This window comes from Orcinus orca, chromosome 1 (genome assembly GCF_937001465.1).
Source record: "Orcinus orca chromosome 1, mOrcOrc1.1, whole genome shotgun sequence".
Classification (NCBI taxonomy): Eukaryota; Metazoa; Chordata; class Mammalia; order Artiodactyla; family Delphinidae; genus Orcinus; species Orcinus orca.
The window spans coordinates 160,262,248-160,285,744 of NC_064559.1; the positions used below are offsets into that span (position 1 = coordinate 160,262,248).

The 23,497-nt window shown below is 41.1% G+C and overlaps 1 pseudogene; it reads left to right on the plus strand.

Annotated features, from left to right (window-relative positions):
- The first annotated feature begins 1,782 nt into the window (after window positions 1–1,782).
- Window positions 1,783–19,353, plus strand: LOC117197351 (40S ribosomal protein SA-like; annotated as a pseudogene).
- Window positions 19,354–23,497: the final 4,144 nt, after the last annotated feature.

Sequence of the window (23,497 nt, forward strand, 5' to 3'; positions counted from 1 at the left end):
CTTCTCTGAGAACAAAGGGGATTGAATTGGAAACGGAGAGAGGGTTTTCCTTCCCTTCTCACCCTCTCACTTCTAGTGTACCCCTTCTCCTTGTCATGACTTTGGGCTCCTAGATTTCTAACTTTCCTTCTTATATTCAGTTTCCTCTTAGGTTCCAGAAGTCTTAACTTTGAATTCTGGCTTTACCACTGACAGATCTCTTACTCTAAGCCTCAGTTTCCTCTTTTGAAAATAAAATGAATCATAATAGTAATGTTAATCATAGCAGTAATAAGTATTTACTCTCCAATTTCACAGGATTGTGTAGATCAAGTCCCTTCCTCCTCCTCCCAGTTCCCAAAATACTTGATGTTCTTTCTTGATTCTTTATCTTTTAATAGAGGTTCCCCTTTTCTCTCCCTAGAAAACTGTGACTCACCCTTTTAGACCCAGCCTGAATACAACTGATGCTGTGAGAGACTGTCTCCCTCTCACAGGTATTAAAAATAACATCTCAGAGCACATTTCGTAACCAGGGAAATTTTGCAATACATCTTTAAGTAAGAAAAAGGAAGTTATAAAATATATGATCCAAAGTTGGTAAAATATTATATTATATATATTTAAATTTATTTAACAGGGTGTTAAATGGGGCTCCTCTTGTCATGGACTTTGGGTACAGATGCAAAGCTGAAAGAACCCTCACATTCTAAAATGTAGATGCTAGGTACATATGCAGACGCTGTTAAAAGGTAGACCAGATAGCCTTGCAATATCCCACCACCTATATAAGAAAAGGTAAGAAATTCAAATTCAGTTTGCTTAAGTAGGAACTTCTTACTAATGAGTTGTTGGCTGCATATGAACTGTTGTGTCATCACTCCTCCGTTCCCCATGAGTTACTCACTTCTCAGGTCAGATGAAACTAGCTCTAATAGAACCACCCCAAGAAATCGGGGATTCCTGCAAGAAGAGGAACCTGGCTTCTCACTCCTCTCTGGATGCTGGCTGAGTTATAGACAGTCTCAGGCCCATGAAGGTGCTGCCTCCCAAGCAGAGGAGAGTGAGAAAGTTCTTGGGATTTTGACACATGATCCCTTCCCTATAGGTGGGGGCATATGTGAGCCCAGCATGGCTTGTCTGAGCACCCTGAAGGTGTGAGCCAGAGGAGCAGTTGGCAACAGCAGGGTAAGGAGAAAAAGCCACAGAGGAGCAGTGACGCCACTATTCAGCATGGGAGGGATGCCTGAGTTTTCCATGGGCCCAGAGGATATTTTGAAGGTAACTGGATTTAAAGTCCCTTGAAGGTCATCCCAGCAGAAAATGGCAGTAAGGTGATTGCAAAAGCTGAGAGTGGAGGAGGGCAAGATATCAGCTGGACTGTGTGTCACTCACATGAATGTCAGGGGCTGCACAGTGTGTAGGTCCTCAGGGTGCCTCCAAGTAATCCACAGGCAACTGGCCAAAGACCAGGGTATGGAAGCCTCTAGAGACAGGCAGGAGTAGCCGAGGGAGACATAAAACATTAACATCAGCACTAGGAAAGGATATTTCTCTCTCTTCTTCCTCTTCCCCTCTCTTTTGCCCCAAATCTGGAGATCCAGTAGAAGTGAGGAGAATACACCCAGACATACACTTCTCATTCGCTGCTGAAGATTCCTGCCCATGACTCAGGCCTATGTTGAGGGTTGCAAATCAGGGGATGTTGGGACTTTAGTTTAGGCTCAATGAAACTTGATGTTATAACTGAAAGTGACATTTTCCTTCTGGATCCATTTTGCTCTCAAGATCCCATGCTTGTTGATGGATGAAGAAACCTTCAGACTTGCCAATGAAAGGTAATGCAGCCTTTCCTCACTTACCCGGAGAGGAGTCCGTACAGCATTGTCTTGGGTTCTCATTGTAACTTAAAGGGAAACGTTCACAAAGTTTAGAACCCTTGATGTCCCGCAGATGAGGGAGGAGGATGTCCTCAAATTCCAAGCAGCAGGAACCCACTTAGGTGGTACCAACCTTGACTTCCAGATGGAACAATACATCTCCTAAAGGAAAAGTGACGGCATCTACATTATAGATCTGAAGGGGACCTGGGAGAAGCTTCTGCTTCTTGTTGTGCCATTGTTACCATTTAAAAACTGACTGATCAGTGTCATATCCTCCAGGAACACTGGCCAGAGGGCTGTGCTGAAGTTGGCTGCTGTCACTGGAGCCACTCCTATTGCTGTCCGCTTCACTCCTGGAACCTTCACTAACAGATCCAGGCAGCCTTCCAGAGGCCGCATCTTCTGGAGGTTACTGATCCCAGGGCTGAAGACCAGCCTCTCACAGAGGTGTTGTACATTAACCCACCTACCACTGCTCCCTGTAACACAGACTCTCCTCTGCGCCCTGTGGACACTGCCATCCTTGCAGCAACAAGGGAGTTCACTCAGTGGGTCTGAGGTGGTGGATCCTGGCCCAGGAAGTTCTGCACATGGGTGGTACCATCCCGTGTGCACACCGTGGGAAGTCACGCCTGATCTCTGCTTCTACAGAGGTGCCGGAGAGACTGAAAAGGAAGAACAGGCCATGCTGAGAAGGCCATGGCCAAGGAGGAGCATCAGGGTGAATGGACTGCTGCAGCTCCCAAGTTCACTGTATTCTACCCGTGGTCGCAGACGGGTCTGAAGGTGCAGGTGCCTCTGTGCCTGCCCAGAAGTTCCTGCACAAGACGGGAGCCCTCAGCCCCGTCTTACTAGGGATTTAGTAAGAAAAGCCATTTCCAGGGTATGTTATAATTAAAGTCATACTAATTCAGTCCAATCCTTAAACACCTACTCCACCTCACTCTGTACTGTGGGATAATTATATAATTATAACCCTGAGGCATTGCAGGACATGGGAGGAAGAATGAACCCTTCAAGTCTTTATGTTAATTGCATGTTACTGTTGTCTAATTATTTGTCAGGAGAAGGCGATGAAGAGTGATGATAAAAGCATAAAAGTTTTTGCAGCTCCAGGACTCCAGATCCCAGCTCTGCCACTTAGTAACTGCCTGCCACAGTTTCCTCATCTCTGTTGCTAGGAGTTTTTTTGGCATCCTCAAGGGAAGTTTTAGTGCATAGAAAGATTAATCAGAGGCTTAGTTTTGGTTTTTTTAATTAATTTTTAAAATTAAAGTTACAAATTGAAAACTTGAATTGTTCTTTAAGCTTTTAAGTTCGGCTTCAAATCTTATTAATCCATTTATAAGGCTAGTAAACATTTTTTAAAATTTTATCTTATTTATTTATTTAGAATTTTATTTATTTTTTATACAGCAGGTTTTTTTAGTTATCTGTTTTAAACATATTGATGTATACATGTCAATCCCAATCTCCCAATTCATCCCACCACCCCCCTCCCCCCACTTTCCTGCCTTTGTGCCCCTACGTTCGTTCTCTACATCTGTGTCTCTATTTCTGCCTTGCAAACTGGTACATCTGTACCATTTTTCTAGAGTCCACATATATGCGTTAATATACGATATTTGTTTTTCTCTTTCTGACTTACTTCACTCTGTATGACAGACTCTAGGTCCATCCACATCTCCACAAATGACCTGATTTAATTCCTTTTTATGGCTGAGTAATATTCCATTGTATCTTCTTTATCCATTCATCTGTCGATGGGCATTTAGGCTGCTTCCATGACCTGGTTATTGTAAATAGTGCTGCAATGAACATTGGGGTGCATGTGTCTTTTTGAATTATGGTTTTCTCCGGGTATATGCCTAGTAGTGGGATTGCCGGGCCATATGTTAATTCTATTTTTAGTTTTTTAAGGAACCTCCATAATGTTCTCCAGAGTGGCTGTATCAATTTACATTCCCACCAACACTGCAAGAGGGTCCCCTTTTCTCCACACCTTCTCCAGCATTTGTTGTTTGAAGATTTTCTGATGCTGCCCATTCTGACCTGTGTGAGGTGATACCTTATTGTAGTTTTGATCTGTATTTCTCTAATAATTAGTTATGTCGAGCAGCTTTTCATGTGCCTCTTGGCCATCTATATGTCTTCTTTGGAGAAATGTCTATTTAGGTTTTCTGCCCATTTTTGGATAAGGTTGTTTGTTTTTTTTAATATTGAGCTGCATATATATTTTGGAGATTAATCTTTTGTCCGTTGATTCGTATGCAAGCATTTTCTCCCATTCCGAGGGTTGTGTTTTCGTCTTGTTTATAGCTTCCTTTGATGTGCGAAAGCTTTTAAGTTTCATTAGGTCCCATTTGTTAATTTTTGTTTTTATTTCCATTTCTCTAGGAGGTGGGTCAAAAAAGACCTTGCTGTGATTTATGTCAAGGAGTGTTCTTCCTATGTTTTCCTCTAAGAGTTTTATAGTATCCGGTCTTACATTTAGCTCTTTAATCCATTTTGAGTTTATTTTTGTGTATGGTGTTAGGGAGTGTTTTACTTTCATTCTTTTACATGCAGCTGTCCAGTTTTCCCAGCACCACTTATTGAAGAGGCTCTCTTTTCTCCATTGTATATGCTTGCCTCCATTGTCATAGATTAGTTGACCATAGGTGCATGGGTTTATCTCTGGGCTTTCTATCCTGTTCCATTGATCTATATTTCTGTTTTTGTACCACTACCATATTGTCTTGATTACTGTAACTTTGTAGTATAGTCTGAAGTCAGGGAGCCTGATTCCTCCAGCTCCATTTTTCGTTCTCAAGATTGCTTTGGCTATTCGGGGTCTTTTGTGTTTCCATACAAATTGTGAAATTTTTGTTCTACTTCTGTGAAAACTGCCATTGGTAGTTTGATAGGGATTGCATTGAATCTGTAGATTGCTTTGGGTAGTAGAGTCATTTTCACAGTATCGATTCTTCCAATCCAAGAACATGGTATACCTCTCCATCTGTTTGTATCATCTTTGATTTCTTTCATCAGTGCCTTATAGTTTTCTGAGTACAGGTCTTTTGTCTCCTTAGGTAGGTTTATTCCTAGGTATTTTATTCTTTTTGTTGCAATAGTGAATGAGGTTGTTTCCTTAATTTCTCTTTCTGATCTTTTGTTGTTAATGTATAGGATGGCAAGAGATTTCTGTGCATTAATTTTGTATCCTGCAACTTTACCAAATTCATTGATTAGCTCTAGTAGTTTTCTGATGGCATCTTTAGGATTATCTATGTATAGTATCATGTCATCTGCAAGCAGTGACAGTATTACTTCTACTTTTCCAATTTGTTTTCCTTTTATTTCTTTTTCTTCTCTGATTGCCATGGCTAGGACTTCCAAAACTATGTTGAATAATATTGGTGAGAGTGGACATCCTTCTCTTGTTCCTGATCTAAGAGGTAATGCTTTCAGTTTTTCACCATTGAGAATGATGTTTGCTGTGGGTTTGTCATATATGGCCTTTATTATGTTGAGGTAGTTTCCCTCTATGCCCACTTTCTGGAGATATTTTCTCATAAATGGGTGTTAACTTTTGTCAGAAGATTTTCTTTATCTATTGAGATGATCATTTGGTTTTTATTCTTCAGTTTGTTAATATGGAATATCACACTGATTGATTTACGTATATTGAAGAATCCTTGCATCTCTGGGATAATTCCCACTTGATCGTGATGTATGATCCTTTTAATGTGTTGTTGGATTCTGTTTGCTAGTATTTGGTTGAGGGTTTTTGCATCTATATTCATCAGTGATATTGGTCTGTCATTTTTGTGTGTGTGTGTGATATCTTTGTCTGGTTTTGGTATCAGGGTGATGGTGGCCTTGTAGAATGAGTTTGGGAGTGTTCCTTCCTCTGCAATTTTTTGGAATAGTTTGAGAAGGATGGGTGTTAGCTCTTCTCTAAATGTTTGATAGAATTCACCTGTGAAGCCTTCTGGTCCTGGACATTTGTTTGTTGAAAGGTTTTTAACCACAGTTTCAATTTCATTACTTGTGATTGTTCTGCTCATATTTTCTATTTCTTCCTGATTCAGTCTTGGAAGGTTATACCTTTCTAAGAAGTTGACCATTTCTTCCAGGTTGTCCATTTTATTGGAATAGATTTGCTTGTAGTTGTCTCTTATGATGCTTTGTATTTCTGTGGTGTCCATTGTAACATCTCCTTTTTCATTTCTAATTTTATTGATGTGAGTCCTCTCCCTCTTTTTCTTGATGAGTCTGGCTAAAGGTTTATCAATTTTGTTTATCGTCTCAAAGAACCAGCTTTTAGTTTTCTTGATCTTTGTTATTGTCTTCTTTGTTTCTATTTCATTTATTTCTGCTCTGATCTTTATGATTTCTTTCCTTCTACTAACTTCGGATTTTGTTTGTTCTTCTTTCTGTAGTTCCTTTAGGTGTAAGGTTGGGTTGTTTATTTGAGATTTTTCTTGTTTCTTGAGGTAAGATTGTATTGCTATAAACTTCCTTCTTAGAACTGCTTTTGCTGCATCCCATAGGTTTTGGGTTGTCGTGTTTTTATTGTCATTTGTTTCTAGGTAATTTTTGATTTCCTCTTTGATTTCTTCAGTGATCTCTTGGTTATTTCATAACATAGTGTTTAGCCTCATGTGTTTGTGATTTTTACATTTTTTTCCCTGTAGTTTATTTCTAATCTCGTTACGTTGTGGTCAGAAAAGATGCTTCATACGATTTGAATTTCCTTAAATTTACCAAGGCTTGATTTGTGACCCAAGATGTGATCTATCCTGGTGAATGTTCCTTGTGCACTTGAGAAGAAAGTGTAATCTGCTGTTTTCAGATGGAATGTCCTATAAATATCCATTAAATCTGTCTGGTCTATTGTGTCATTTAAAGCTTGTGTTTCCTGATTAATTTTCTGTCTGGATGATCTGTCCATTGGTGTAGGTGAGGTGTTAAAGTCCCCCACTATTATTGTGTTACTGTCGATTTCCTCTTTAACAGCTGTTAGCATTTGCTTTATGTATTGAGGTGCTCCTATGTTGGGTGCATATATAATTGTTATATCTTCTTCTTGGATTGGTCCCTTCATCGTTATGTGGTATCCTTCCTTGTCTCCTATAACATTCTTTATTTTAACGTCTATTTTATCTGATATGGGTATTGCTACTCCAGCTTTCTTTTGATTTCCATTTGCATGGAGTATCTTTTTCCATCCCCTCACTTTCAGTTTGTATGTGTCCCTAGGTCTGAAGTGGGTCTCTTGTAGACAGCATATGTATGGGCCTTATTTTTTATCCATTCAGCGAGCCTGTGTCTTTTGGTTGAAGCATTTAATCCATTCACATTTAAGGTAATTATCAATATGTATATTCCTATTACCATTTCCTTAATTGTCTTGACTTTGTTTTTGTAGGTCCTTTGCTTCTCTTGTGTTTCCCACTTAGAGAAGGTCCTTTAGCATTTATTGTAGAGCTGGTTTGGTGGTGCTGAATTCTCTTAGCTTTTGCTTATCTGTAAAGCTTTTGATTTCTCCATCAAATCTGAATGAGATCCTTGCTGGGTAGAGTAATCTTGGTTGTAGGCTCTTCTGTTTCATGACTTTAAATATATTGTTCCACTCCCCTCTGGCTTATAGAGTTTCTGCTGAGAAATCAGCTGTTAACCTTATGGGAGTTCCCTTGTATGTTATTTGTCATTTTTTCCTTGTTGCTTTTAATTTTTATTTATTTATTTATTTATTTTTGCTGTGTTGGGTCTTTGTTTCTGTGTGAGGGCTTTCTCTAGTTGCGGTGAGTGGGGGGCCACTCTTAATCATGGTGTGCAGGCCTCTCACTATCGCGGCCTCTCTTGTTGCAGAGCACAGACTCCAGATGCACAGGCTCAGTAGTTGTGGCTCATGGGCCCAGTTGCTCCACAGCATGTGGGATTCTCCCAGACCAGGGCTTGAACCCATGTCCCCTGCACTGGCAGGCAGACTCTCAACCACTGAGCCACCAGGGAAGCCCCCTTGTTGCTTTTAATGATTTTTCTTTAATTTTTGTCAATTTGATAACTATATGTCTTTGCATGTTTCTCCTTGGGTTTATTCTGCCTGGGACTCTCTGTGTTTCTTGGACTTGGGTGGCTATTTCCTTTCCCATGTTAGGGAAGTTTTTGGTTTTTTTTTTTGCAGTACGTGGGCCTCTCACTGTTGTGGCCTCTCCCGTTGCGGAGCACAGGCTCTGGACGCGCAGGCTCAGCAGCCATGGCTCATGGGCCCAGCTGCTCCGTGGCATGTGGGATCTTCCTGGACTGGGACACGAACCCGTGTCCCCTGCATCGGCAGGCAGACTCTCAACAACTGTGCCACCAGCGAAGCCCTAGGGAAGTTTTTGATGATAATCTCTTTGAATATTTTCTTGGTTCCTTTCTCTCTCTCTCTTCTCCTTCTGGGACCCCTATAATACAAATGTTGGTGTGTTTAATGTTTTCACAGAGGTCTCTTAGGCTGTGTTCACTTCTTTTCACTCTTTTTTCTTTATTCTGTTCTGTGGCAGTGAATTCCACCATTCTATCTTCCAGGTCACTTATCCTTTCTTCTGCTTAAGTTATTCTGCCATTGATTGCTTCTAGTTTTTTTTTTTTTCTTTTCAGTTATTGTATTGTTCATCTCTGTTTGTTTGTTCTTTAATTCTTCTGGGTGTTTGTTATTTAATTCTTCTAGATCTTTGTTAAACACTTATTGCATCTTCTCACTCTTTTTCTCCATTCTTTTTCCAATGTCCTGTATCATCTTCACTATCATTATTCTGAATTCTTTTTCTGGAAGGTTGCCTATCTCCACTTCATTTAGTTGTTTTTCTGGGGTTTTATCTTGTTTCTTCATCTGATACATAGCCCTCTGCCTTTTCATTTTTCTATCTTTCTGTGAATCTGGTTTTCGTTCCACAGGCTTCAGGATTGTAGTTCTTTTTGTTTCTGCTGTCTGCCCTCTGGTGGATGAGGCTCTCTAAGAGGCTTATGCAAGCTTCCTGATGGGAGGGACTGGTGGTGGGTAGAGCTGAGTGTTGCTCTGGTGGGCAGAGCTCAGTAAAACTTTAATCCATTTGTCTGCTGATGTGTGGGGCTAGGTTCCCTCCCTGTTGGTCGTTTGGCCTGAGGCAACCCAGCACTAGAGCCTACAGGCTCTTTGGTGGGGCTAATGGAGGACTCTGGGAGGGCTCACACCAAGTGGTACTTCCCAGAACTTCTGCTGCCAGTGTCTTTGTCCCTGTGGTGAGCCACAGCCACCCCCCCGCCTCTGTAGGAGACCCTCCAACACTAGCAGTTGTGTCCGCTTCAGTCTCCTATGGGGTCGCTGCTCCTTCCCCCTGGGTCCTCACGCACACGCTACTTTGTGTGTGCCTTCCAAGAGTGCAGTCTCTGTTTCCCCCAGTCCTGTTGCAGTCCTGCAATCAAATCCCGCTAGCCTTCAAAGTCTGATTCTCTGGGAATTCTTCCTCCCATTGCAGGACCCCAGGTTGGGAAGCCTGATATGGGACTCAGAACCTTCATTCCAGTGGGTGGACTTCTGTGGTATAATTGTTCTCCAGTTTGCGAGTCACCCAACCAATCACCCAAACAGTCACCCAACATGTCTTTGGATGTGGGGTATCTTTTTTGGTGAGTTCCAGTGTATTCCTGTCAATGATTGTTCAGCGGTTAGTTGTGATTCTGGTGCTCTCTCAAGAGGGAGTGAGATAAGGCTGGTAAATTTTAACAATAACTTTTTAGGAAGCCTATGACTAGCATTTGACTTTCATTTACAAACTTGGTTAATTAAATGTCTTCAAATATTTTAAAGTGCACTTATAAATTTAATGTATTTCATCCCTTTCTTAGGGATTTCAGTTGTCTGACAACAAATAAAATTTCCTTAATTAAAAAAACCCTTAAGTCTAATAAATTAAGCTTAGAAATGTGGGTAACTGTAACTCTCAGATATTCTAATACAGTAGATAAACTTAGTGAGACTTCAAATGAAAATAACAAGTTTAATCAGGTATTCAATTACATAATGTAAGTTGGATTCACAAGTCTGTCACTTTGTTTGGCCAAAGTCATGTAAACATTAGAAATATGTAAAACTTGCATAGATTCCTCAGCCTTAAAGACTAATATTTAACAATTCTCTATTTGTTTAGACAAATATCATCAAAAGTCACTGAGGTTTCTTTCAACTGAGAGACCTGGAACTTCAGCTACCTGGACTGACTCCTCTCACAACTCACTTAGAAAACCAGTGTATCTCCCCATGTCATACGTGGGTTGCCTTTCTGAGTTTGCTTGGTTGTCACCAAAGACTCCAGAGTTCAGCCAGGATGCTGACTGGATTCCTGTTGACTCTGCTTGGATGTGCTGACTTTATTCATAGTTGCAGATCAATTTCAAGAAGTGGCTATTTGTGTTGCTCTCGTGCCTGCAGTCAATTTATACACATTTCTTTGTGTATGCTCTAGGAAGCCTGTAACTCTTGCCCAAGTCAGTCTCTTGGTTGGGTTTTGCATTTCTTTGGCAAAACCTTAACATCTGTAAGTACCTTCCCATTTTTTCCAGGTTCCTAGAGTCACATAACCCTTGTTATTGATATTGAATATATGCATTGTGTATTGGATATTGAAATGATAACTGATTGAGTTTCAACTATCTCTTATTGCTTCACTTGTGGTCACAATATGTGAGGTCAGTCTATTAGCAATCTATACATTTGGAATTATAAAACCCACCTTACGGGCTTCCCTGGTGGCGCAGTGGTTGAGAATCCGCCTGCCAATGCAGGGGACACGGGTTCGAGCCCTGGTCTGAGAAGATCCCACATGTCACGGAGCAACTAAGCCCGTGAGCCACAACTACTGAGCCTGCGCGTCTGGAGCCTGTGCTCCGCAATGGGAGAGGCCGTGACAGTGAGAGGCCCGCGCACTGCGATGAAGAGCGGCCCCCGCTCTCCGCAACTGGAGAAAGCCCTCGCACAGAAACGAAGACCCAACACAGCCAAAAATAAATAAATAAATTTATAAAAAAAAAAAAACCCACCTTACAAGGTTGTTGTAAATTAGCATTAATTAATGTTAAGCACCTACCCCAGTGATGGTACATTGTAGGCATTCAGTTAGCCGTGGCCACTACTACTGTTTTCACAATTCATTGATCCTAATGTATTTTATAATAACTAACCCTGCTCATTTCCTCAATGGTCAACTTAAATTCCATCGCTAATTATGACACCATTGCACCCTTGCATAAATCCTCAGCTGTCTTGCCCCTTTGTTTCCTCATCAGACTGCTATGGCAAACCGCCACCCTGTGTAAACCCATCTCTTTATCTACCCACACAGCTGAAAGTGGCCCAAGAAAACCACACTAACATGTTCATTGGTCTCCCTTGAATTCTTGTTTACTCACTTCAATGCTGCCTGGCAGTCACAGTCTATTTTCTGATTCCATTCACTTTCCCACTCTCCTCAACCACCATTTTATACCTTTTCATCTCTCCTTAAATGCCACCCTTACTCTGAGCTCATGAGCTTGCTTCCAATGTCACTAAGAAAACACAGGCACTCAGATAATAACTTGCACATGCTCCCATCTCCATATGCAACCACCTCTCTGCATCTGTGCATATTTCTCCCAGATGAACTCCTAGCAAAAGCCATCCCCTCTGTTTGTGCACTAGGTCTCATCTCCTCTTGTCTATGTGGGAACACTGCTCCTGCAATCTCCCCTGTCTCTCTAGCATTATCAATCTTTTCCTCTCTAGTAGATCTTTTCCATTTGCCTACACAATTGCTGTTAGTTCTCCCATCTGTTTCCCAATCTTCTCTTGACTCCATTTCTTGTCCAGTAAAGCTCCTTTTTTAAATTTTTTATTACTTCCTTTTCAAAATTCCTTGAAGGAGTTGTCACCATTTCTTTTCTTCTATTATCTCTTGAGCATAGTCTAATCAGGCTGTTGGCACATCACTCCAGGCAAACTGTTTTTATCAAGGTTACAAATGACCACTATTTTCTAAATCCCATGCTCAATTCTCTGACCTCATCTCATTTGACCTTTCTGTAGAATTTAACATGCTGAACGTCTTTCTTCAATGCACTTTCTTGTTGTTTTTCTTACCCATTAGCAGCTCCTTCTCATCCTGCTTTGCTGTTTCTCCTCATCTCCCTGATCTCTTAGCATTCAGTTAAGAAGCTCAATCCTTAGCCCTCCATGCCTTTCTCTCCACTCTTTTCCCCTTGGTGCTATTATCGAGCCTCATAATTTTAAATACTATCTACACACCAGTGGACCCCAGATTTATGTTTCCATCATGGACCTGTCTACTCAACATCTCTACTTGGGAGTCTAAAGAGCATCCCAAACTCAACATTGTCCAAAATTGAGGTCCTGTGCTTTCCCCAACAAACTTACCACAGTCTTCTCCATTTCAGGAAATAGCAACTCTAGCCTTCCATTTACTTATGGCAAAAATCTTGGAGTCATCCTTGACTCCATTCTTTTTCTTCCAACCTGTATCTGATCCACCAGCAAATTATATCAGCTTTATATAAAAAATATATCCAGAATCCAACCATTTCTCACCACCTCCACAGCTACTACAGTGAGTCAAGCAACCCTCCTCTCTCACCTAGATTTAAAGCAAAAGCCTCCTTACTGTTCTCCCTGCTCCTATCTTACTCCCACTTCAATTTATCCCCAACAACAAAGTAGAATGTTTTTAAAAATTTTAAGTCAGATCATGTTATTCCTTTTCTAATGACTGACATTTCACTTACAGAAAAAAATAAAATCTTTACAGTGGTACACAAAACCCGACATGATCTGGAGGCCCATAATTTCTCATATTGCATCTTCTACTACTGTATTTCCTCACTCATTTGACTCTAAAATGCTAAGCATATTCCCACTTTGAGGCATTTGCACTATTACCCATGCTGGGAGTGCTCCTCCCTAAATATTCACACTTCTTACTCCTCAACTTCCTTCAGGTCTTTAATCAATTTTCATTGTATCAGATAGGTTGGGCTAGGTTATGCTTCAGTAACAAGCACCCCTGAAACTCAGCAGCTTAAAACAAGTCATAATGCATGTCCATTTTGGGGTGGCTGGGCTCTGCCCCATGTTATCCTCACTCCAGGTCCCAAGATGATGGAACAGCACTTTTGGACCATTGCTGTGGCACGGGGGAAGGAAAAGCATGAAGAATCTTATACTAGCTCTTAAAGCTTATGTGCCAAAATGGCACAAATCACTTCTACTCATATTTTATCAGCCAAAGCAAGTGACTGGGCATCTCTAATTCCAAAGTAGCAAGGAAATATAATCTATCATGTGCCCAGAAGAAGAACCAGAAATATTGATCAACAGGACTATGATATTAATGGTTATCAGTCATCATGTAACTGAGACCTTCCCTGGCCACATATGAAATTTGCAATTCTTCCTGACCACCTTCCAATTTCCCTAGTCCCCTTAATTACTTTATTTATCTCTTTAGCATCTATCACTACCTACACATAAGATATATATTACATGTTTATCTTGTTTGTTTTATATCATCCTCCATCAGAATGTAAACTCCAAGGGAAAAGAGAGTTTTGCTGTTTTATTCAATATTGTGTTCCCAGTGCCTAGAACAGTAACTGCATACAGAGGCTTTAAATTAAAAGCTTCTATACATAACAAGAAGGATACAATTAACGATCCATGTAATATATACTTTGATTTTTCAGTTGCTCAGGCTTGGAATTTGGCTTACACCAGGATTGGTAATATTCATTTATTCAACAAATTCGAGGATATACTTAACTTATGCAAGGTTCTGTGCATCAAGAAGAACATCCTCATTTTCATACATACCAGATCCATGGGAAGCACTTATTACCTTTCTCATTGTACACTACTTCTGTCAATGGAGGAGAAGGGGCAGCTTGACTTTCATGGAGACAAAAATCATAAGCTTCCCTTTTTCAGCTAAGATCTGGCTGATATCATGCTTTCTTGTTCAGAAATACAAGAAAGTCTCATAAGTGACAAGCATACTTCCTAATTTCTCCTTCCTGACTCATTTGCATTTCATCACATGTGCAGGCCCTCCAGTAAGCAACACTTATTCCAATAATGAAGCTCCCAGCATCTTAATTTGAAAAGCCTTCATCAGCTTGAGTTTAGCCTCTGTGCCTGATGGTCTTCTTTAATGAATCAAATAATGCATTTCTCACTTGTAATTAAATGATATCTTAAAAGGCTCTGTCTTCTTCAAAAGACTCATGTGGAATTCATCTTCCACTCAGCACCTAGGGTAGACACTGGGGTGGGACTATGGATATTCACCAGGTCCTTGAAGGCAAATCATAAAAGAACTTAGTAGAGAAGCTAAAAAAATAAAAAGGTCTTAGTAGAAAATGAAGTTAAGATGTAAATATCAAATCCAAGGCTAACTTGCTTCCCTGCTTAGAGATATTACTGCTGAGTCCACTAGTCCATTATTTCCACCAAGTTTTAGTTTGTTTGTTTGGTTTTGTTTGTTTTTGCAAAGACCACATCCAATTGTGTAAAATATTTGAGGGAGTAATAAGTGCATTTGCATATGATGTGCATAGAATTACACACCATCTTCAGGAAAATTCAGAGTTAAAATAAAATTAGTAATATTTTTCCTTATTGTGCTTTCCTTAGTTTCTGTGCCTCAGTCTTCCTGGCTCTCCACTCCCTATAGGAAAAAAATGCAGTGTTTCCTGCCTGGCACCCAATCTATCACCTGCCATCACCTGCCATCTCTTTTCCTGTTCTTTACATTATCTTAGGCAACAGACCCACAAAACTACTCACTGTTTTCTAACATGGCATGAGAAATTACTATCTGTTGACTGTCCATTAGCCACTTTTTCACTTTTTTCCTTCCTAACAGAGCCATGGTTTTCTTCCTTCTGGCATTTGTGTACCATATACTATAGGGGCCCTCACAAAGCTCCAGGGTGTAAGTTTTTGATTAGTTTAAGCTCACCTGGCAGATCCATCCCCTTGGCAAGTGACTCGTTTAGGCATGGGTACATGATGCAATCCCAGCCAATGAGAAGTACAGGAAAGGGAAACATGTTAGGGGATTTCTTGGAAAGTTTCCTGAGTCTTAAAAGAGGACACCAAAAAAGATCCTCACCTCTTTTCTGCTTCTAGACATGGCGACAGAAGGAGGTGATGCCTAGAACAGCTTCAGCATCACATAACCATGAAAGCAGGTAACACACGTGAGATGGCAGAGGAGAAAGATGGAAACTGAGATCTTGAAGAGGTCATTGTGTCCCTGGTTTAAGCAATCATAATACAATCATAATTATGACTTAAGTCTTGGGTACTGTTATGAGCAATTTACACATGTTCACTCATTTAATCCACACAACTATCTTATGCAGTGGGCGTTTTTATTGTTTCTATTTTACAATTGAGTGAACAAAACCAGGGAGGGGTTAATGTGCCAAGGTCACTTTCCTTATTTATTTGTTTGCTTTTTCAGTTTTTTATTATATAAAATTTAAAGAATATATTAAAATAGAGAACAGCATAATGAATCCCCAGGTACCCATCCATCATCCAGTTTAAACAATTAGCAACTCATGACCAGTCTTGACTCATCTATGCCCCTGTCCACTTTTCCTCTGCCCCACATTATTTTGAAGCAAATCCCAGACCTCATATCATTTCATTCTGGATTACATCATGTGTGACAGAAACTAAAAACTGCTTTTATTGGGTCTTCTGTTACAGCTAAAACTAGTCTCTAACTATTAATAACTTTCTTATCATAAAATTTGAAAATATAGATAAGCTCAAGGCAAAATATAAAAAATCATCTACAATATGATCACCTGGTAATAACTAGTAATTTAGTGTACTTCCTTTCAGTACTTTGTATAAGTTTGTTTTGAATGTGAGATTGTATTTTTTCTATTTATTATGACCTGAGCATTTTCCATCCTCATCCCAGCCCCCATGATCTTTGGGTGCTGGGCTCCCTCTATCCTTCCTTCTTCTAGGAACTTGAAAAAGTGTTTCCTTTGCTCTTTGTACAACACCTCCACCATGGTACTTTAACAACATGCGGCAATTGTCTGTTTACCTGTGTTCCTGACTAGTCCAGGGCACGCTGAGCACAGAGACCATTTATAAGATGTTTTTTTTTTAAAGTCTCTGCTGCCTATATTGTTATCAGACAAAAGTAATTATTGGAAGGATGTTGTTGAACATGGTGGTGCCTGCATTATGCAGTGTCTACTCCATAAGGATCCAGTGGAGAAGCTTTCCTCTCATCCCAGGGGTAGGTAAAACCATGTTGCTTCTGAAAAACAGATGTGCTTTATTTAGTGGATGCCATGAGCAGTTGCAATATTAGTTTGTGTCTTCATTTTTGCTTTGGTCACTAGATAGCTCAGAGCTGATGTTGTGGCTTTCAAAGCACTAGCTGTCTCACTAATTTTATTTTATTTTATTTTCCCTTCACCATGAATTACTTATATGTGAAATAATCACATGATATCATGACAGGACCATTTTTGACATGTTAATTCATGACTTTTCTTTTCTTCCTTCTCTGAAAGTAGCTTGCAAGTTCTGTGCTTTCTTGCTTTACAGGTGATAAAATTATGGTTGACTTCCCTTTCTGGATTCATTTAGAAAAGCCTAAAATCTTTAAGGAGGATGAGCTAAGTGTCCTGCATGGAGAGAAAGGGCTTTTGAGGGAAACTTGGAAAGAGGAGGATTTCCTCCAGAAGCCAAAGTGATTCTCATAGTCTTTGGATCTGTGACCTTAGAGAGAGCAGAGGGAAGCAGAGCTCACAAAAGTGGCAAGACGCCAGGTGGGAAGGGTGGCCAGCCCACCTACCCAGTAGGAGTGGGCTTGGATTAGATATTAAGTTTGACATATAGAAAACAAAGGAATACAATACTTTTTATATACCTGACTTTGCAGACCGGGATTCATATTCACTAACTGTACTTGTGAATTTGTGAAAGTCATGCCATATCCTTTGTGGAATGAGACATTGTACAAACAAACAAATAGAGAAGAAAACCAGCATTAGCATGGAAAGAATGTGAGCTTTGGAGGCAGACCTGTCATTATGCTACTTCAGGCTGCTAATTTTTTCCCTTGGATTTCTCTAATCACCTCCCAACTGTTCTAGCAGCACCCAATCTTACCTGCTACAATACCTCCTTCACCCAGCCATCAGAGGTGTCTTTTGCAAATGCAGATCCATTTGGGTCACTCCCCTCCTTAAAGCTCTACATTAGATCCCATTTGTCTTCAGGATACAGTTGGAGTCTACAAGGGCCTTCATCATTTGCTTCTTGCCTACCTTCATAGCCTCATCTTCTAAAAACACCCCCCATTCTGACCCAAACTTGACTCTCATGCAATAGTGTCCTACTTGCTATTCTGCAAATGCACTCTCTCCCTCTCTTTCCTGGTTTTTGCACACGCTCTTCTTGTTGCTCATAATGTCTTTGCATTGATGAACCCCTGCTCTTTCAGAACTCTTCCCAGGTGTTGCTGTCAGCCTTCTCCAGCTCTGCCCTCTCCACGTGAGTTAGATGTGTCTCTGCTATGTGTTCCCAGAACATCTTAAGGTTACACCTATGTCACTTACCACAGTGATTTTGAACTGCATGTGTCACAGTAAGAATGTGGAAACTTGTCTACAATTGGGGTTCCAGTATCTACAGATATGTTTGATGCATGGTAAAATGAGAGCAGGAAGACATTGCAAAGAGGGGTGTTGGGAGTCTAGAGGAAACAAGGAAGAAGTCTGGTGCCATGGTCCACATTTGGCAACAGAACCTGAAGGCAGTGGTTTGGAGTACAACATGAGGATGTACTCATACATGCCTGAGGCAAAGACTGCTAAACTCTGCCCTGACATCCATTCTCTTTGTTTTCTTTTTAGTAATTAAAAAACCTCCAAAGTTTCAGATGGTCACGTGGCTACCCAGCCAAAGGTTACATTCTCCCAGCCTCCTTTGCAATTAGACATGGTCATGTGACTAAAGTCAGGCCAATAGGATGGAAGTGTAAATGATGTATGGAAACTACCAGTCATCACTTTAAAAACAAAGTTGTGGGCTTCCCTGGTAGCACAGTGGTTGAAAGTCCGCCTGCCGATGCAGGGGACACGGGTTTGTGCCCTGGTCCGGGAAGATCCCACATGCTGCGAAGCACCTGGGCCTGTGAGCCATGGCCGCTGAGCCTGCGCGTCCGGAGCCTGTGCTCTGCAACGGAGAGGCCACAACAGTGAGAGGCCCGCGTACCGCAAAAAAAAAAAAGAAAGAAAAAACAGACAAAGTTGCTTAGTCTGACTTCCTCTTTCCCCTTCCTGCAGGCTGAAATGCAGATATAGATGAAGAAACCTGGATTCCTGAATGACTCTGTGGAGCAGAGCAGCCCACCCAGCTAAATTCTGTTTTATGAGAATGTAACAAACTTCTGCTGTGTTTAGTTAAGGTGACCATATAAGTCTTAAGCTGTCTTCCAGGTATTCCATCCAGAAAAATTTACCAATGAGAAGGGGAACTCAGGGTGGAGGGAGGATTATAAGAAATCATGACAGGGTGCATCTCCCACAGGAGGCGCTGTGCAGTGTGAGGCCCTTGCAGGATCCCATTAAGAACTCCAAGTGTTGAACCCAATGGGAGACCCAGCATTTAGGCTTCTGCTGTGCCTGGGTGTTGATTGCCAAGGGAAGAAGGATCAAAGAGCACCACTTAAATAGAAGAATTTTGCTTCCCTCTTCCCCACTCTTCTTTAAGGGCCAAAAACACTAGAGAAGAAAGGGAAGAAAGGAAGAAAAGTGAAAGAGAAAAGCACACTCCCGTCCACGGTAGACAATGCGTCTCCTGAATTGGGAGGAAGATGATTAAGTTGGATATGATTTTGAAGGTTTAAGCTGGATCAATTGCATTATATTGCATTTTTTTAAATATCTGAAAATGAGCATAAAGTTTTTCCTAAAATGTCATTTAGGGAAGACAGTGAGATTCAACAGCTCCTTTTAGGGGCAGTCACTGGAACAAATAATATTTTTCATGTTTGTGCTCTACTGAACACACTGGTTATAAAATGGAAAACAAAACAAAACTTGGTAGAATTATGACTAGCCATCCTCCCACCCTGATTTGGCTGTAGGCTTCCTCCTTATGAAACGAACAGTGTATGAAAAGGGGAAGGAGAGAGGGGTGAAGTGGTCAGAGAGAGAGATGAATCCCTGGGATCTAGACCTAGGAGCCCCAGTGGCATTAGAGGCCAAGGGCAAATCAGCATTACCATGTTGAGGGCATTCAGCAAAACACTGCAGGGCATTAAGGGGTAAATGCTTCTCCATCACTCCTGAAGTTTTCTTCTTTGTGGAATGAACTCAGTGAAAGTCACACTCTCAGTCACTCACTGTCCCTTTTTCCCTCCCAGGAGAGTTGGAAAAGCTTAACTGATAAGAAAAAAGTGGCCTAGGCAGCTGAACTCTTCCCTTACTCCTTCTAAGAGTAAGATGCCCCAAGGGCCATAATTCTAGTCTACCTCTCCATGCCCCAAATGGCATAGGCAACTTACCCGCCATGGGGAAAGAATTAGCACTTGGGGCCCTCTCAATCCAACCCCTAGGGCATCAATATGCTTGAGCAGAAAAACAGCACACTCTAGACAACAGAAACAACAGCCAGAAGACAGGGAAGGGAGAGATGACCAGAAAGCAGCTCAGACTGTGTGTGAGACATTCCAACCCCCTGTTGGAACTCCCAGAGAGATGCAAAAGAAAAAAAACAAAGGTATGAATAAGCCATATGGCAGGTGAAGACTGGTAATAGAGCAGATTTAGGGGCAAACCTTTAAAGTGACTTAACCCCTGGTTCCATCAGCTATGGCAATGAAGGGGAGATTTGGGCTGCAATAATCAACTAATACTTGAAGACCTCCTGATAGGTAAGTAATACTATTTCAGGTGTTTTATAGAGCTTAGGGGATAAGCAGTCTAACACCTAATAAGTTTATAGTCTAATACAATTTACTGAAATGTCAACTTTTCTTCCTGCCACGGAAGGAAACAAACCCACATTTTCCTCAGAGGCGTCCACTCAAATTCTTTCCAGTTTTACCCCTCCTTGTTTTATTGATTCTGCAGGTTGGTGGAGAAGGTGTGAGATTAGATTAGTTTAAAGGAACCAACCAATAAGATCCAACTGACCCACTCAAATCCTATAGAAGGACTAAGATCTTTAGGATGCAGGGTTTTGAAGATGCTCAAATCAAATCAATTTAAAAAACCCAAAACCAGAGATGTAGATATGCTTCACCATTCCTAACTGATTTTTTTTTTTTTTTTTTGCTGCAGGATAAAATTCTGAATTCAACAAAATTCTTGTCCTAAATAAGTGTTTCATAATGATATTCATATAAGTTCTTGTTACAACTCAGCTAACGAGGCCCAGATTGGTTGTGGTTGAGTTATATTTGCCATTTTGTGGGCTACATGTTTGTAAATCAGCCAGATCATCCTTATTGGGGTCATTTGGGGGTTTTGGGGTGGTGTAACGAGGTCCCTCCTTTTTACTCCTTTGCTTCTTCATTAGTCATTTTGTGTGCAACAAGCATGAAGAGGCAGATCATGTATATGCTTTGGGAAAATCAGCAGACTTTCAAAGCATGTGCTGTTGTAGATGACTCAAGGTGTTGAAAACCATTTTTCTTAAACTTGCTGTAGTTCTGAGAGAAGCTCTCAGAAGTCGAAAATGAGGGTAGGTTGGCATGAAGGAAAGACAACTGCTTTTGGTGGCAGGAAGCTCTATGCTCTGCAATTATTTGCTATAACATTAGGTGAGTCCCTTTAGCTGTCTGAGTCTCAGCGTTCCCATCTGCAAAGTAGGATAGGAATACTTCAACCATGAGATTAATGCTAGCCTTGGTGACACTGCATATGTAAAGACCTAATCCACATTGGGTACTCAAAGATGGTGACACAGTGACCTTGGTATCAGCGACAAATAATAGAAAATCCAGAATGATTTGCTAAATAAAGGCAAGAGGAAACGAGCATTTCAGAAAAATGCAGTTTTGAAAATGTGCTGTTAGTCAAGTAGGGACATCAGGAAGGAACGAATTGAACAAAAGCATAGACTTTTCACTTTGTGCTGCATACCATAGTGATTTACGAAGACCAAACAGACATGGCCCTTTCCTTGAGGCTCACTCCCCCCTGTTAGAGATCTGAGTGCTAGACATGTGTAAACCTCTGAAACAGTAAGTTAATAGAGGTTAGCCAGTACCAATATCATTGCCTGCCACATAGTTGATACTCCATAAATATTTGTCAAGTGAATGAATAGAGTCTATCTCTCTCTAACCAAATAATAGATTGTGTGGCTTCAAAACGTTCAGAATAGAGGAGTAAGAAAAACAAATCACTGGTGAAAATGATAAAAAAAGCATTTAAAATCTCTGAAAATTGTCCTAAGGGCATACAGCAAAGGGAGAAAGATTCATTCAAAAAAATCTACTTAATCTTGGTAAGAACAGTGAGAGTCTATGACATCTGAGCCAGAACCCACTCTTTTACCCCTCTCTATAGCTGCTTCATGTTATAGAAGCTCTGCTCCAGCCATGTGCAGCCACGAAGACAGGGGCCCCCTCTCCCTCCAGCCCCCAGTTTGGAGCTAAAATTTCCCACAGGGAAGGGCAGGCTGCCGTTTCTTATCTTCCGCGGCCCCGTGTTTCAGAAGATCTATTCTGGGCAAGCATGGCTAAAAGGATGGAGTTTCCCTTCCTCACCCAGCTCTAATGCGTAGGATGGAAGCTCTCCTCCAAGTGCAGAGGCTGAGAACACTGGAGTCCTATCACCCCCATCCCAACTTGCTTGGAGGGTGAAGGTTCCATGCCAGGAGGGGAAAGCCAAGAAGATCAGGGGCTACCATCTCATCCAGTGCTCACTCATAGAGCGAGGGTGTCATTTTAATAAAAATAAGTATCTGTCCCCAGCTCTGCTGCAGTGGCATAGGGGTTCTGCTCAGGGCAAAGGCGGGTCATAAGGACTGAAGAATGCCACAGTTCTGCCTGAGGGATTGACTTCATTTGGAACAGTGTGGAGCACCCCATACCTAAAACAGTGGTAAAACCAATGGGATATTGGTGGAGAGAAATTAAAAGGAGGCTGGTAGCTCCATTGTACAAGAACAATGGCAGAGCAGAAGTGTAGTAGAAGCAAGCAGAGAAAGACAGCTAAGAGGAGCGGCTCCTGGGATCACAGTCAATTGTGTAGTCAGGAAGGATGCATTCATGTGCTGGGCTGCACCGTCCAGAAACAATCACAGTGGGATGTGGGGTGGACTTGAAAGTATCTCTCAAGTTGTACGCAGAGCTATTGACCTAGGGCAGAAGCTGCACTAGCACAAAGGGCTTAAACACAGCCTCTGACCCAGTGGTGACTGAGCAATAAGCTACTCTGACCCAGGGGTGACTCCTAAAAAGCCAGGTTTAAAAATAAAAATCACATGTATCCGTGGCCATCTGGAAGCCTGTGTGAATGCCCAAGGCTGTACCTCTCAGAAGGGATAAGAGAGGGAGCCTCCACACTACAGTGCCTCACAGGACATGGGGCAAAAAAAAGAGAAAACTCCCTGAATTGTGATAGAAACCTCCAAACTACATACACATTCATTGTTTTTTGTTTTTTGTTTTTACATCATTATTGGAGTATAATTGCTTTACAATTATGTGTTAGTTTCTGCTTTATAACAAAGTGAATCAGTTATACATATACATATGTTCCCATATCTCTTCCCTCTTGCGTCTCCCTCCCTCCCAACCTCCCTATCCCACCCCTCTAGGTGGTCACAAAGCACCGAGCTGATCTCCCTGTGCTATGCGGCTGCTTCCCACTAGCTATCTGTTTTACGTTTGGTAGTGTATATATGTCCATGCCTCTCTCTCGCTTTGTCACAGCTTACCCTTCCACCTTCCCATATCCTCAAGTCCATTCTCTAGTAGATCTGTGTCTTTATTCCTGTCTTACCCCTAGGTTCTTCATGACATTTTTTTTCTTAAATTCCATATATATGTGTTAGCATACGGTATTTGTCTTTCTCTTTCTGACTTACTTCACTCTGTATGACAGACTCTAGGTCTATCCACCTCATTACAAATAGCTCAATTTCGTTTCTTTTTATGGCTGAGTAATATTCCATTGTATATATGTGCCACATCTTCTTTATCCATTCATCCGATGATGGGCACTTAGGTTGTTTCCATCTCTGGGCTATTGTAAATAGAGCTGCAATGAACATTTTGGTACATGACTCTTTCTGAATTTTGGTTTTCTCAGGGTATATGCCCAGTAGTGGGATTGCTGGGTCATATGGTAGTTCTATTTGTAGTTTTATAAGGAACCTCCATACTGTTCTCCATAGTGGCTGTACCAATTCACATTCCCACCAGCAGTGCAAGAGTGTGCACTTTTCTACACACCCTCTCCAGCATTTATTGTTTCTAGATGTTTTGATGATGGCCATTCTGACTGGTGTGAGATGATATCTCATTGTAGTTTTCATTTGCATTTCTCTAGTGATTAATGATGTTGAGCATTCTTTC